At 43.6% G+C, this 12,945-nt stretch overlaps 1 protein-coding gene and 7 non-coding genes across 8 annotated transcripts in view; 7 read left to right on the top strand and 1 right to left on the bottom strand.

Annotated features, from left to right (window-relative positions):
* Positions 1-9,300: 9,300 nt before the first annotated feature.
* asmt (acetylserotonin O-methyltransferase) overlaps positions 9,301-12,945 on the bottom strand; it is a 21,925-nt gene continuing 18,280 nt past the window's right edge. The window contains exon 8 of the mRNA XM_058082602.1: positions 9,301-12,945. This exon is cut by the window's right edge and continues 3,009 nt beyond it. The gene's annotated coding sequence lies outside the window, so the exon portion shown is untranslated.
* Positions 10,810-10,891, top strand: trnas-uga (transfer RNA serine (anticodon UGA)). Its single transcript has one exon. It is a non-coding gene; the product is annotated as a tRNA-Ser (tRNA).
* Positions 11,123-11,204, top strand: trnas-uga (transfer RNA serine (anticodon UGA)). Its single transcript has one exon. It is a non-coding gene; the product is annotated as a tRNA-Ser (tRNA).
* trnas-uga (transfer RNA serine (anticodon UGA)) lies at positions 11,532-11,613 on the top strand. The gene has a single exon. It is a non-coding gene; the product is annotated as a tRNA-Ser (tRNA).
* On the top strand, positions 11,847-11,928 carry trnas-uga (transfer RNA serine (anticodon UGA)). Its single transcript has one exon. It is a non-coding gene; the product is annotated as a tRNA-Ser (tRNA).
* Positions 12,174-12,255, top strand: trnas-cga (transfer RNA serine (anticodon CGA)). Its single transcript has one exon. It is a non-coding gene; the product is annotated as a tRNA-Ser (tRNA).
* trnas-uga (transfer RNA serine (anticodon UGA)) lies at positions 12,468-12,549 on the top strand. Its single transcript has one exon. It is a non-coding gene; the product is annotated as a tRNA-Ser (tRNA).
* trnas-uga (transfer RNA serine (anticodon UGA)) lies at positions 12,800-12,881 on the top strand. The gene has a single exon. It is a non-coding gene; the product is annotated as a tRNA-Ser (tRNA).

Raw genomic sequence — 12,945 nt, 5'->3', positions numbered from 1 at the left:
TTCAGTTCAATACTGCTGTCACAAGGCCATGAATTATGGAAGCGACAAAGCACAGCTTACAGCCAAGAGACATTTTTATTGAGTTTTGAGGTGTGTGTGTGTGTGTGTGTGTGAGCGATCATGTCAGCAACACTTTCAATAAAAACTCACTCTGTCACACCACAAAGCTCTGATGAGGATATTTAACATACAATGAATGAATGTCATTTGGAAACAATAATGGAAAAAGATGCAAGGTTGTCCATCATTGTGGAGAGGAGCATGTATGAGATGCATCCAAACTGCCTACAGGTGATGCTGCATGATGCTACAACAACAGGAGCTTTGGTAGATGTTACTTTGGAGGCTTTGCACCTTTGTCATGGACCATCAAGTGTGGTTGCACAAAAATGACATTGATAAACCTCACTACCTGACTCAACTCAAATTAACTGTTGAACTGAACTGCATGACGCAGGCACCTGGGTTTCAGACTTTCTGTGGAACCTTGGTTTTCATACGCCTTCTTCTTCTTCATACGAAAAAGAAGAATAAGAAGTGTTTACAATTCCTAACGGCGCAAACATCCACACACAAGTGGTTTGAGTTCCCGACCAGCAAAAGAAAAATATTTTAATCTGTCTTCGGCAGGGGTCTCAAACACTCGGCCCGCGGGCCAAATGTGGCCCGCAGGACACTAGTTTGAGCCCCCGCCTTGATATGAAAGTTTAATGTTAGTGCGGCTCGAGCGAGTTTGATATGGATGCTGTATGGTATCATGTAACCAGAAAAAATTATTACGTTTGATTAATGTTCATGTTAAAGGTTAAATAACTGTTAATAGTTATCCTCCCTATCCGTGTGGAAGTGGTACGTTTTTGGCTATTTAAGTTTAAAGGAAATAACTTGAAGGCTACCTTTTAGGTCGCTAGCTCTCTAGTTTGCGAGTTAGCATATGTCTCAAGACCCTGCAGTTGCGCAATGTGTTGTAAATAAAGAGAGTATAAATGTGACTATAGTCGTGTTTTGTCATGTCTACAGGGCTCTAATAATGCTTTGTTCATTTTAATCTGAAATATGTGGTTTTTTAAGTTTTTATTATTTGCAGTTTTATTATTATTGTTGTATTTATTTATTACTGATTGATTGATTTTCTTTATTCTTGATTTGTTCATTTATTTTCCATCTTATTTTGTGCAGAAACATTAAGATATTTGAGAACAGTGGAATGTTTTATCAGAGCTTTTATTGTAGAAAATCGGAAACAAAGCACTGAAAAAGTTTGTATATTTTTCTGTTTTTAATAAATGCGTTTTTTTTTCCAAATCCAAAGAAATAGAGCTGGAATAGGTGCATATGCTGGAAAACTAGAAAGCTTTCAGTGCTGGTCACTGTGTGCAGCTGCTCTATAGGAGTCCACAACTCAAGGGACAGAAAATTAGCATAATAGGTCCCCTTTAAAACTGAACTATTTGGTATAGATCCGTGGACATAACAGATACTAAAATCCTTTTATAATCAGTGTCAATAAAGATGCTTGCATACATGTAAACAATGACTGTTCTGTGCTACATCACATCAAAGCTCAGAGCTTGAATTGGTGTGACTACCCCCCCACCCCCCGACCCCCACCCCCCCCCCCCCCCCCCCCCCCCCACACACACACGTTGAGAAAGTTCCCTGAAATGCCCTCAAAGTTGTTATCTTAAAGTGGCATCCTGAAGCTGGAGGGTGTTAGGCTGCGTGACTTCCGGAACAGATTTATTAGGTCCCCAAAGAATGCTGTACTCTACACACACACACACACACACACATGCAGAAACACACACACAAGTGAATGCAGACAGGTGAATGCACATTATTTCTTGTACTCACACAAAAATACACAGTTACACACATGGCTGAAAGTCATATAGTGTGTCATAATGCTCCTGAGACTACTGAAACTTTTCATACTTACCTGGGGGGGTGACATGCATGGAGGATAACACAAAAAAAGTGTGATGAATAATCATGGAAAGTTGCCTCGTCGAATTTCAGCATTCACATTCATATGCATATATGATATGATATACGTATATTCATATATCATATATAGCAGGGGTTCTTAACCTTTTTGACATTGAGGCCTGATTTTTGTCAGTGCAGAGTGGCCTGGGGCCAAAGAACCTGCTCACGACCTTTTGTCTTTTTTCCTGATTTTGCAGTCACTGTGAGCAATTTACGGTGCTTGTGTGTCTTACCATACATTACAGTAACATTACTGACCTTTTTTTTTTTCGATGATGATGATGTTGTGCATTAAGAGTATATGGTAATGGTTTAATGGTAATGGTTTTATTTCATTTGAACATGCATCAGATTACAATTGAATGCATCACATAATCAGTTCACAGTTCCAAAAGGAGTAGGAAGAAGCAAGCTTATTAAATCCTACCCCTCCATCTGGTACTTTTACAATCAGGAACTGATTTGTTCACTTCCTGCTTTCCATAATGTTTTTATTGTTATATATTTTTTTTGATTTTATTTATTTTTTTTTTTTTTGATCCTCTCCGTGAATCACCACCTTATCGTGGTGGAGGGGTTTGAGTGCCCGAGTGATCCGAGGAGCTATGTTGTCTGGGGCTATATGCCCCTGGTAGGGTCTCCCAAGGCAAACAGGTCCGAGGTGACGGGTCAGACCAAGAGTGATTCAGAAGACCCATATGAGCAAGAACGAGAGGAGAAAGCGTACCTCGCCCGGATGTGGGATACCGGGGCCTCACCCTGGAGCCAGGCCCGGGGGAGGGGCTCGCAGGCGAGCGCCTGGTGGTCGGGCCTTCACCCGTGGAGCCCGGCCGGGCCCAGCCCGAAGAAGCCACACGGGATCTCCCCCTCGTAGACCCACCATCTACGGGGGCAAGCATAAGGGTCCGGTGCAATGTGTGTTGGGAGGCGGTCAAGGGCGGGTGCGTAGGCGACCTGGTCTTCGGCGGCCAAATCTGGTTCTTGGGACATGGAATGTCACTTCGCTGGTGGGGAAGGAACCTGAACTTGTGCGAGAGGTTGAGACATTCCGACTAGACATAGTCGGACTCACCTCGACCCACAGTTTGGGTTCCGGAACCAAACTCCTCGAGAGGGGCTGGACCTTGTTCTACTCTGGAGTTGCTGCAGGGGAGAGGCGGCGAGCTGGTGTGGGCTTATTAATAGCCCCCCGGCTTGGTGCCTCTGTGTTGGAGTCAGCCCCGGTGAACGAGAGGGTCATTTCCCTACGCCTTCGGGCTGGGGAAAGGGTCCTGACTGTCATTTGTGCGTACGCACCAAATGGCAGTTCGGAGTACCCGGCCTTCCTGGAGTCCGTCAGAGGGGTGCTGGAGAGCACCCCAGCTGGTGACTCCGTCGTTCTACTGGGAGACTTCAACGCCCATGTGGGCAATGACAGTGTGACCTGGAGGGGCGTGATTGGGAGGAACGGCCTCCCTGATCTGAACCCGTGCGGTGTGATGTTATTGGACTTCTGTGCGAACCACAGTTTGTCCATAACTAACACCATGTTCGAACATAGGGATGTCCATAAGTGCACTTGGCACCAGGACACCCTAGGCCGCAGGTCTATGATCGACTTTGTAGTCGTATCATCAGACCTGCGTCCGCATGTTCTGGACACACGGGTGAAGAGAGGGGCTGAGCTGTCAACTGATCACCACCTGGTGATGAGTTGGATTAGATGGCGGGGGAGAATGCTGGACAGACCTGGTAGACCCAAACGAGTAGTGAGGGTGTGCTGGGAACGTCTGGCAGAGTCTCCCGTTCGTCGAGTCTTCAACTCTCACCTCCGGCAGAGCTTCACCTGCATCCCGGGGGAGGACCGGGATATTGAGTCCGAATGGGCCATATTCCGTGCCTCCATTGCTGAGGCAGCTGACCGGAGCTGCGGCCGCAAGGCGGTCGGTGCCAGTCGCGGTGGCAGGCCCCGAACCCGATGGTGGACACCAGAGGTCAGGGCTGCCGTCAAGCTGAAGAAGGAGTCCTATCGAGCCTTGATGGCTTGTGGGACTCCGGAAGCAGCTGACAGGTACCGTCAGGCCAAACGGTTTGCGGCTTCGGCGGTGGTCGAGGCAAAAACTCGGGTGTGGGAGGAATTCGGTGAGGCCATGGAGCACGACTTTCGGTCGGCCTCGAAGAGGTTCTGGCAAACCATCCGGCGCCTCAGAAAAGGGAAGCAGTGCCCAGTCCACACTGTTTACAGTGGAGACGGGGGCCTGCTGACCTCGACTGGGGATGTAGTCGGACGGTGGAAGGAATACTTTGAGGCCCTTCTCAATCCCACTGACATACCTTCCATAGAGGAAGCAGAGTCTGAGGACACATACGTGGACAGTACCATCACTGTGGCTGAGGTATCTGGGGTCGTTAAGACGCTCCTCAGTGGCAAAGCTCCGGGGGTGGACGAGTTCCGCCCAGAATTCCTCAAGGCTCTGGATGTTGAGGGACTGTCTTGGCTGACACGTCTCTTCAACATTGCATGGAAGTCGGGAACAGTACCTTTGGATTGGCAGACCGGGGTGGTGGTCCCCCTTTTCAAGAAGGGTGACCAGAGGGTGTGTTCCAACTACAGGGGGATCACACTCCTCAGCCTCCCTGGGAAAGTCTATTCCAGGGTGCTGGAGAGAAGGGTACGACCGTTGGCCGAACCTCTGATACAAGAGGTCCAATGCGGTTTTCGTCCTGGTCGTGGAACACTGGACCAGCTCTACACCCTCACGAGGGTGCTTGAGGGTGCATGGGAGTTTGCCCAACCAGTCTACATGTGCTTTGTAGACCTGGAAAAGGCATTCGACCGTGTCCCTCGTAGCGTCCTTTGGGGGGTGCTCCGGGAGTACGGGATTGGTGGCGCGCTACTACGTGCTATCCGGTCCTTGTACAAACGGGGCAGGAGTCTGGTTCGCATTGCCAGTAGTAAGTCGAGCCTGTTTCCGGTAAACGTTGGTCTCCGCCAAGGCTGCCCTTTGTCACCGATTCTGTTCACAATTTTCATGGACAGAATTTCTAGGCGCAGCCAAGGTGTTGAGGGAGTCCAGTTCGGGGGCCTTAGAATCTCATCTCTGCTATTTGCAGATGATGTGGTTCTTATGGCTTCTTCGGGCTGCGACCTTCAGCGTTTACTGGGACGGTTTGCATCTGAGTGTGAAGCGGCTGGGATGAGACTCAGTACCTCCAAATCAGAGGCCATGGTTCTCAGTCGGGAAAGGGTGGAGTGCTCTCTCCGGGTTGGGAATGAGGTCCTTCCCCAGGTGGAGGAGTTTAAGTATCTCGGGGTCTTGTTCACGAGTGAGGGAAAGTGGGAGCGTGAGGTCGACAGACGGATCGGTGCAGCCTCGGCAGTAATGCGGTCGCTGTACCGGACCGTCGTGGTGAAAAGAGAGCTGAGCCGGAGGGCAAAGCTCTCAATTTTCCGGTCGATCTTTGTTCCCACCCTCACCTATGGTCATGAGCTTTGGGTCATGACCGAAAGAATGAGATCGCGGATACAGGCGGCTGAAATGAGTTTCCTCCGTAGGGTAGCTGGACTCACCCTAAGAGATAGGGTGAGGAGCTCAGCCATCCGGGAGGGGCTCAGAGTAGAGCCGCTTCTCCTTCACATCGAGAGGAGTCAGTTGAGGTGGCTCGGGCATCTAGTCCGGATGCCTCCCGGACGCCTCCCTGGGGAGGTGTTCCGGGCATGCCCAGCCGGGAAAAGGCCCCGGGGCAGACCTAGGACACGCTGGAGGGACTATGTCTCACAGCTGGCCTGGGAACGCCTTGGTGTCCTCCCGGTGGAGCTGGAGGAGGTGGCCGGGGACCGGGAAGTCTGGGCTTCCCTTCTAAGACTGCTGCCCCCGCGACCCGGACCCGGATAAGCGGAGGAAAATGGATGGATGGAATGGATTTTTTTTGATTTATTGTTATAAAATTTTATTGTTTATTATTTAAATTATTTGTATAAATTACAAATTACAAATTACATTGTTCATATTTGATGTAATCTATTTATAATTTATAATTTATAATTTATAATTTATAATTTATAATTTATAATTTATAATTTATAATTTATAATTTATAATTTATAATTTATAATTTATAATTTATAATTTATAATTTATAATTTATTTTTATTTTTATTTATTTTTATTCTTACACGGGAGCCAGGCAACAACATTTTGTTGGCAATTTCACTGCCGTGTTATTGTGCAATGACAATAAAGACTCTATGTCTATGTCTATGTCTATGTCTATGTCTATGTCTATGTCTATGTCTATGTCTATGTCTATGTCTATGTCTATGTCTATGTCTATGTCTATGTCTATGTCTATGTCTATGTCTATGTCTATGTCTGGTGGTCTTGTAACCCCCCCTAAAACTGTAATCATTAAGTTGGATTGCCTTGCCTTTAGCCAGAATGAGTAGAAACGAGTGAGGTGGTTTAAAAATGCATCAGAGGTCATCCCAGTTATTTTGGGATTGTACGTTTTCTCTGGTTTCACTTGAGGGAGAACTGAAGAGTCCAGACGTCCTCGGCTCACCTTCGGTATATACGTATCACGCTCTGTCACACGTCCCTATTTTTATAATGCCGCCTTTATAGAAGCATCCATGAAACCCACTCAGTTTGAACCTGAGGCTGCCTCAATAGCTTCATGAGATGGAAAATGGAAGTGAAAAGCAGCGAGGAAGAGGACGAGCAGGGGAAAAAAATGTACGCACCTTTCTCCAGTGAAGTAGAAGACATGGACTAAATCATTGACGAAAGCGGGACAAAAGTAGCAGGTCAGTGCTTGAAGAGATGCTCTCACACCATTACGGCACTGAAAATAATACTTTTTTAAACGCAGACTGCTGACAATATCATAATATCCACATGAGCAGAAAACTAGCAGGAAGGAAGAAATCCTGGACTACCATGGCAGTTTTGAAAATAATCTGTCCTATGAACATTACAAGGTTTTTCCCTTATTTTGTATTAATTTCTCAGTGAAAAGCACATGATGATAATAACCACATTCGGGTAGAAAGGAGGTAGAAAGGAGGTGTATTACTCACCTTGTGTTCTGCTCCCGCTAACATTGCAGATAGCTAGCAGATTCAAAAAGATTCAAAAGGACCATTCCTTTACTTCAAGCCTACTACTAAAGCCTAAAACTTAACAAAAAGAAACAAAGTATGTCAAAATATAATTCACACAGTACAAAAAATATATTAAAAAATGACACAGAAAGTAAAAGAAATGTATTCAAACAAAATGTGCTAGCTCAATGCTAACTTGCACAGAAGGCCACTGTTTTCAGTATGAAAAGAATCTATTGGCTGGCCTAGAAGTTGATGTCTTTGACTAATTTGCATATAATTTGCATGTGATGGGAAACAAAAGGTTAGCACAATTGAACAATGAATAACAGATAATGCTGTGTTTATTTTATGGCTCACGTTAATATGAATCTGTGTGGTTATTATTATATTTATATTATATATATATTATTTATTATATTTATATTTATATTTATATTTATATTTATATTTATATTTATATTTATATTTATATTTATATTTATATTTATATTTATATTTATATTTATATTTATATTTATATTTATATTTATATTTATATTTATATTTATTAATATAATAATAAGAAGAATTATTATTATTAAATCTCCAACCATGCCAAAAAAAATTGTCACTAGTCACTAACCGGGAGTCGCTAGTCGCTAGTTGATGTCTTTGACTAATTTGCATATAATTTGCATGTGATGGGAAATGCTGTACAAAAGGTTAGCACAATTGAACAATGAATAACAGATAATGCTGTGCTTATTTTATGGCTCACGTTAATATGAATCTGCGTGATTATATTTATATTTATATTTCAGAAAATATATTATTCAGGGTGGTTGGAATATCACCAGATCTAGAAAAAAAATCTGCAAGTTGGCAACACTCCAGAACACACTATATCATCCTAGCTACAGATCAATAGGTGCTTTCACTTTTAAGTCCCCAGATACCAGAAAAATCTCCAAACATGCCAAAAAAATGTGTCACTAGTCACTAACCCGGAAACACCTTGAGGATACCTTTAAGTATACGTACACTTGAAAAACACAAGAAAGATAACAATACAATTAGGCAACACACATTGTGTAATGTGTAATAATTTGTAATAATTTGTCCTTGTTGGATAAAACACAAAACATAGCTGTGAAGCAGAGAATATTAAGTAGGGTCTTTTTAAAATGGAAAAAAAAGTACTTAATTGTCTAATCTGGTTTCAGTGCGCATGGAGGATCAGAAATGATAAGGTATTTATAAGAATTCATATGTGGATTAATTTAAGATCATATTTAAAACTACTGCCACGGTAAGGTCTCAGGAATAGATCCACATTTTTTTTTTTTAATATTTAATATGAGACATCTGTATATGAAGCTATTAGTGTCAATTTGTACCACGAGTGCATCTCAACACGGGTCAAAGTGTCGCCAGCCTCACAACTTCAGCCTGGCTCATTAGGTTGACTCTTTGTAAAGCTGCCCTCGTGGATTTGACATCATTCTCATTTGCGGCGCTTGAAGGTCTGATTAATTCATAATTATCGTGAGAAAGAAGTCGAGGCAGAATTTGAGGCAGAGAAGAAGAGCACTGGCCGTGCGGTCAAATGAACACCGAGCAGGGGTTGGCTCAATAATGAACCTTGGAGGTTGATTTTCTAATTGTTTAAAGCCAAAAATACCGACAAGTGATAATTATTTTCATGCCTGAAGACATTCCCCATCGGATGTTTAATAATTTCATTTGTTATTGTACGTTTTCACTTTGAGGAGGTTGAGCCACAAAAGCAATTTTGTTCACTTTGGAAGGTAGATTGTGTGTCAGTTTGTTGACATCATTCTGTCAATTCTATCTCTCTACAGGCTCAGCCTCAAAACGCTTGCGGTACCATTTCATGTCGGCAAAATCTCTTAACAGCCGCTCCTGACAGGCAAAACATTCTTCTTTTTTTAAATTAAACTTATTTGCAGGAATTGTCACAACAATGCATGATATAATGATCAAAATCTTGAAAAATTACAACCATTTACATTTTGCACTATTCTAAAATAAGGCTTCAAAATGCAAAAAATAATAATAATAAATGGGAGTGAGACAAAAATATTTGGAGTAAGCAATTTATTGCAAATAGGCTTAGATTTTAAAAGCCAAAATCTTTGCATAACTGTGAATGCAATATAATTCATTGTCAGATATCCACACTGTCATGATCTCTTGATGGCAAAGGCAAAAAAGCTTTCTCTCTATGAACGCTCTTGGATTGTTGAGCTGTGTAAGCAAGGCCTCTAACAACACACCATTGCAGCAGAAAAACAGTCATGAAGAACTTCTTCAAACAGTCGAAAAAACAGGTTTGTGTTCCAACGAGCCTATGGCCGAATGACTTGAATGAGGGTTGGGAAAAAGATGATGAAACATAATGATATTTATTTATATTATGTGTTGTACATACAACATTAATAACCACAAAAAGAAAGGATGACGGCCATAAACTCAGGAAACAGTCAAGACCAACAATGCACTTTCAGTACCACCTTCACAATAAAAGCTCTAGAGCTGCTCCTGGCTCATTTGCATACTAACAGTGATTGGATATTTGCTGAGGAGAGGGAGGGGAAGGGGGGCAAGTCTTTTATATGGGGGGCATTCCACCCCCGTGCCATTTTTTCTCATTCTCCACGACTGGAAAATCGGTCAATTATTCTCAGGGTTTTTCAGGGTAGGGGGCAACGTTAGAAACTACCTGAGCTGCACTTTCTTATTGCCATGGCAACCCCAAAATGGCTTCCCGATATACTCTACCAACAGTTAGAGGTGGAAAAAAATGTGCTTAATGAATAAACCAAAAAGTCTATCAAAAAGTATATCAGGTCTATCATTGTTTAGCACGCTTAATTTAATGTCTTCAATGAACAGCCCAAGCACAGCTACCATGAAATAATTATTATCCTATTTGGAATTCCGCTATGGCTCTTCATAAACAGTCAAAACCAAGATAGCGAATGCCAACCCCTCCAGACCTGCATAACAGACTGCATCGCATAAATATACTCCAACCTAACGTCAGATATTCTCATTCACTTCCCGTGCACGCAATAAAACATGCCTTTGAAATCAAAGATGAGGCAAATTATTCTAAAAATGGCATAATCTGTAATCTGTAAAGAATGGACAGAAGTAAGAGGTTCAGACAGGATTTAGGCTGGAGAGATAAGAAAAGATATGCAAGCAAGTTCATCATCTTAGGGGGAGAAAAGACAAGTAAATCCAACTGCACCAGCATCCGATTGAGTCTGACCTTTCCAAAGTCATTTACAGTGTAATCAGGCCGGCTTTAGGTTATCATTAGAGTGATTTGGATGTTTTTTTAAACTGATTCTAAGGCAATTGTAGCCCGGCTAAGACAGAGGATGTTAAGGACTTTTTTGTAAAAAACTTTGAAATACACTTGGAAAATATGAGGTGAGAAACACACACTGATGCTGTGGTTACATTTTTTGTTACTGGCTTACCAAAAGTGAAACTGACAAAAACTGAATTGACAAACAGCTTCCCTTGCATTTCAACTGATGTAGCACGGCATAATCGGCGAGGTTCTAAAGACTACGAAATCGCCGACAAGTCCCATGCTAGCTAACTTCCTAACTACATTGGCAAGCAGTTTTCCTTGCATTTTAACCATTGGTCGTTTGGGGTAAAGTTTTCATCAACTGATATACAACGGCATAATCGATGAGGTTCTGTGCATCTGACAAGTTGTTGTGGCCGAGTGGTTAAGGCGATGGACTTGAAATCCATTGGGGTTTCCCCGCGCAGGTTCGAATCCTGCCGACAACGTGCAGTTTTGTGCATCAGTGAAGTCCTCTCGTGGACTTCTCGTGGCAATCCATCGGAAATTCTCAGACCAAAAAATCCCTTTCAGTCATCGTATAAGGACGTCTGTGACAATGGAGATCCAGGTGAAATTGCCTGGATCTTCATGGTTGATGACTGAATTGACAAACAGTTTTCCTTGCACTTTGACTGATATACAACGGCATAACTGGTGAGGTTCCGATCTTGTGGCAAGTTGTTGTGGCCGAGTGGTTAAGGCGATGGACTTGAAATCCATTGGGGTTTCCCCGCGCAGGTTCAAATCCTGCCGACAACGTGCAGTTTTGGGATCTCTTGTGGACTTCACTGATGGTGGCGATCCATTGGAAATTCTCAGACCAAAAACCTATCAGGGACTCCATGTGAAATCCCCCAAAATCGCAAGCTGGAATACCACTCAGAAGTTTACAAGTCTCATGGTCAGACCAAAAACGTGTCAGGGAATCCATGAAATCCCTGTCAGTCATGGTGTAAGGACGTCTGTGACAATGGAGATCCAGGTGAAATTGCCTGGATCTTCAATGGTTGCTGACTGAATTGACAAACAGTTGCACTTTGACTGATATACAACGGCATAATCGTTGAGGTTCTGTGCATCTTACAGGTTGTTGTGGCCGAGTGGTTAAGGCGATGGACTTGAAATCCTTTGGGATTTCCCCGCGCAGGTTCGAATCCTGCCAACAACGTGAAGTTTTGGGATCTCTCGTGGTGTCAAGACTTCACTAACGGTGACGATCCCTGGGAAATCCTCAGACCAGAAACGTGTCAGGGACTCCATGTGAAATCCCCCAAAATCGCGAGTTTACGAGTCTAAACATGACAAGTCTCTCACGGTTGTTCAGAAAATTGGCAGAAAGTTTTCATGGCATTTCAACTGATATACAACGGCAGAATCAATGAGGTTCCGATCTTGTGGCAAGTTGTTGTGGCCGAGTGGTTAAGGCGATGGACTTGAAATCCATTGGGGTTTCCCCGCGCAGGTTCGAATCCTGCCGACAACGTGCAGTTTTGGGATCTCTCGTGGACTTAACTGATGGTGGCGATCCATCGGAAATTCTCAGACCAAAAACGTGTCAGAGAATCCATGAAATCCCTTTCAGTCATGGTGTAAGGACGTCTGTGACAATGGAGATCCAGGTGAAATTGCCTGGATCTTCATGGTTGCTGACTGAATTGACAAACAGTTTTCCTTGCACTTTGACTGATATACAACGGCATAATCGATGAGATTCTGTGCATCTGACAAGTTGTTGTGGCCGAGTGGTTAAGGCGATGGACTCGAAATCCATTGGGGTTTCCCCGCGCAGGTTCGAATCCTGCCGACAACGTGCAGTTTTGGGATCTCTCGCAGTGTCAAGACTTTCACTGATGGTGGCGATCTATGGGAAATCCTCAGACCAAAAATGTGTCTGGGAATCCATGTGAAATCCCCTGACCAAAACTTGATGTACTGATACAATGAATGAATTGACAAACAATTTCCCTTGCACTTTGACTGATATACAACGGTATCATCGGTGAGGTTCTGTGAATCTTACAAGTTGTTGTGGCCGAGTGGTTAAGGCGATGGACTTGAAATCCATTGGGGTTTCCCCGCGCAGGTTCGAATCCTGCCGACAACGTGTAGTTTTGGGGGCACTCGTGGTGCAAGACTTTCACTGATGGTGGCGATCCATGGGAAATCCTCAGACCAAAAACGTGTCAGGGTCTCCATGTGAAATCCCCCAAAATCGTGAGCTGGAATACCACTCAGAAGTTTACAAGTCTAAACATGACGAGTCTCTCACTTGTTTATAAAAGTGGCAAAAAGTTTTCATGGCATTTCAACTGATATACAACGGCATAATTGATGAGGTTCCGATCTTGTGGCAAGTTGTTGTGGCCGAGTGCTTAAGGTGATGGATTTGAAATCCATTGGGGTTTCCTCGCGCAGGTTCGAATCCTGCCGACAACGTGCAGTTTTGGGATCTCTAGTGGACTTCACTGATGGTAGCGATTCTCAGACCAAAAAACATGTC

The sequence above is a fragment of the Doryrhamphus excisus genome, chromosome 9, assembly GCF_030265055.1.
Source record: "Doryrhamphus excisus isolate RoL2022-K1 chromosome 9, RoL_Dexc_1.0, whole genome shotgun sequence".
Lineage (NCBI taxonomy): Eukaryota > Metazoa > Chordata > Actinopteri > Syngnathiformes > Syngnathidae > Doryrhamphus > Doryrhamphus excisus.
Note: the sequence above shows the minus strand (reverse complement) of the source record. Positions and strands in the feature narration are given on the sequence as shown.